The sequence below is a fragment of the Pongo abelii genome, chromosome 4, assembly GCF_028885655.2.
Source record: "Pongo abelii isolate AG06213 chromosome 4, NHGRI_mPonAbe1-v2.0_pri, whole genome shotgun sequence".
NCBI classification, from domain to species: Eukaryota; Metazoa; Chordata; class Mammalia; order Primates; family Hominidae; genus Pongo; species Pongo abelii.
The window spans coordinates 156,676,493-156,679,377 of record NC_071989.2 but is presented as its reverse complement, the minus strand read 5'-3'; positions in this window follow the sequence as shown (position 1 = coordinate 156,679,377).

Sequence of the window (2,885 nt, the reverse complement as noted above, 5' to 3'; positions counted from 1 at the left end):
ATGTGGTATATAGTTTAGAAAATGGGATTGATACTAAGTATCTTAAATTTAAATTCAGTAAATTTAAACTCAGTGAATGGGTTAGTTGACATATAGTAACGAGTTATTTCAATGTTTATCTTAGTTATTTTTTCTCTGACCTTTTTTTCCCATGTTGTACCCTTTTTAACTTTTCTATGTGTGTGTGTGTGTGTGTGTGTGTGTGTGTATTTTGCTTTAAAAAACCTTCACATTGTCATAGACAGACAAGAAGGCTCCAGAGAACCTCTTTCACTCAAGCCTAATCATTGACACACCACATCATTTTTCTCATTAATTTAACTTCAAAAACAAGTAAGAAGAGAAAAGAAATAAGTGTCTTGGCATCAATTGTAGTGGAGGAATAAGGACAGTTAATGGTTAAAGATTTGGAATGATTTAATTTTAACAATGCTGCCATTGTCATCTGAAGGTATAATAATTAATATGGATGTTGAGATCAAATAAACTATCGTTTTATGCTTGGAAGTTTGAATACAAACCATATGTGAAACAGCAGGTTTTGTACTGTATATCACAAAAATGAGGAACATAAACAATTGCAAATATCTGACCCTGTTGACACAATCTCTCTGTGTGTGTTTTGCCATTTTTTAAAATTATACTTTAAGTTCTGGGGTACATGTGCATAACATGCAGGTTTGTTACATAGGTATACGTGTGTCATGGTGGTTTGCCGCACCCATCAACCTGTCATCTACATTAGGTATTTCTCCTAATGCTGTCTCTCCCCTATACCCTTCACCCCCCAACAGGCCCCAGTGCATGATGTTCCCCTCCCTGTGTCTATGTGTTCTCATTTTTTAAATCCCACTTATGAGTGAGAACATGCAATGTTTGGTTTTCTGTTCTTGTGTTAGTTTGCTGAAAATGATGATTTCCAGCTTCATCCATGTCCCTGCAAAGGATATGACTCATCCTTTTTATGGCTGCATAGTACTCCATGGCATATATGTGCCACATTTCCTTTATCCAGTCTATTGTTGATGGGCATTTGGGTTGGTTCCAAGTCTTCGCTATTGTGAACAGTGCCTCAGTAAACATAAGTGTGCATGTGTCTTTATAGTAGAATGATTTATAATTCTTTGGGTGTATACCCAGTAATGAGATTGCTGAGTCAAATGGCATTTCTTGTTCTAGATGCTTGAGGAATCGCTACACTGTCTTCCACAATGGTTGAACTAATTTACACTTCCACCAACAGTGTAAAAGCATTCCTTTTTCTCCACATCCTCTCCAGCACCTGTTGTTTCCTGACTTTTTAATGATTGCCATTCTAACTGGCGTGAGATATTATGTCATTGTGGTTTTGATTTGCATTTCTCTAATGACCAATGATGATGAGCTTTTTTTTTTTTCACGTTTGTTAGCTGCATACATGTCTTCTTTTGAGAAGTGTTTGTTCATATTCTTCGCCCACTTTTTGATGGGGTTGTTTGCTTTTTTCTTGTACATTTGTTTAAGTTCTTTGTAGATTCTGGATATTAGACCTTTGTCAGATGGATAGATTGCAAAAATTTTCTCCCATTCTGTAGGTCGCCTGTTCACTCTGATGATAGTTTCTTTTGCCGTGCAGAAGCTCTTTAGTTTGATTAGATCCCATTTGTCTATTTTGGCTTTTGTTGTCATTGCTTTTCGTGTTTTAGTCATGAAATCTTTGCCCATGCCTATGTCCTGAATGGCATTGCCTAGGTTTTCTTCTAGGGTTTTTATGGTTTTAGGGCTTACGTTTAAGTCTTTAAACCATCTTGAGTTAATTTTTGTATAAGTTGTGAGGAAGGGATCCAGTTTCAGCTTTCTGCATATGGCTAGCCTGTTTTCCCAACATCATTTATTAAATAGGGAATCCTTTCCCCATTGCTTGTTTTTGTCAGGTTTGTCAAAAACAAGCAAACTACAATATGCATAAATCTTATGTGTGTGTTCACCGAGATTTGAGAGTGTGGATATCTCTGTAGCCCAAATCCATATATTTTGACTGTTGACTTCTTTTTTTATGTAATTTGCTTCTTCTTTCCAAGAAATGTAAGTCATCTAGTCTTCTGTGGTTTATTTTTATATACTTTCCCTTCATTTCCGAAGAATAGCTCAGAACTAGACAAGAGAGAGCTTATGACAATTTTCAGATATAGCCCCTGACATAAGCCTTAAAATAAATGGTGCAATTAGATTCAGATTTGTATGAGAAAAGAAGAGTTAGGCAGTGTGGAAGAAGATATCATAAAAGACATTTCAGATAGGCAAAGACAAACTGGTGAAACTGAAACTTTTGTGTGGAAGATGGATGGTAGAAATCTGGTCTGGCTGGTGGGGAGGGTTCCAAAAGGTAAATATTATTATCTCTATTTTTCAGATGAAGAAACAATGATACAAAGAAGTCTAAATGACTTGCTCAAAGGCACATAACTTACATCAGAACCATGATTCACATTCTGGTCGGTGTGACTTGAGTATACCCTCTCTTATCAATGCTGTACCCAAATAATAGACTATGTGTTCATTTTTATCCATCAAGGGGAATAATCTTTAACCATGGAACAGAATGCTCATATAGTTTTCCTAGCATAATCTAATCTATTCCCTGGCTCTGTATCTAGATATTGGATACATCTCTCAGTCTGGCCAGGTCAGTCTTCTTTAATTATGTACTATTAGGGGTAACATCTATGTGCATAAAATATATTTGAGATTTTAAAATCAGAAATATAATCTTAATATGCATTGTTAGAAACACATTTCATACATCAAGGTAAAAGAAAAAATATTAACAATAACTACAAAGTCTTTCCTGAGTCAGGCTCATTCCACTTTTACATCTTCTATTATTTGCCCATTTAGTCAGTCTT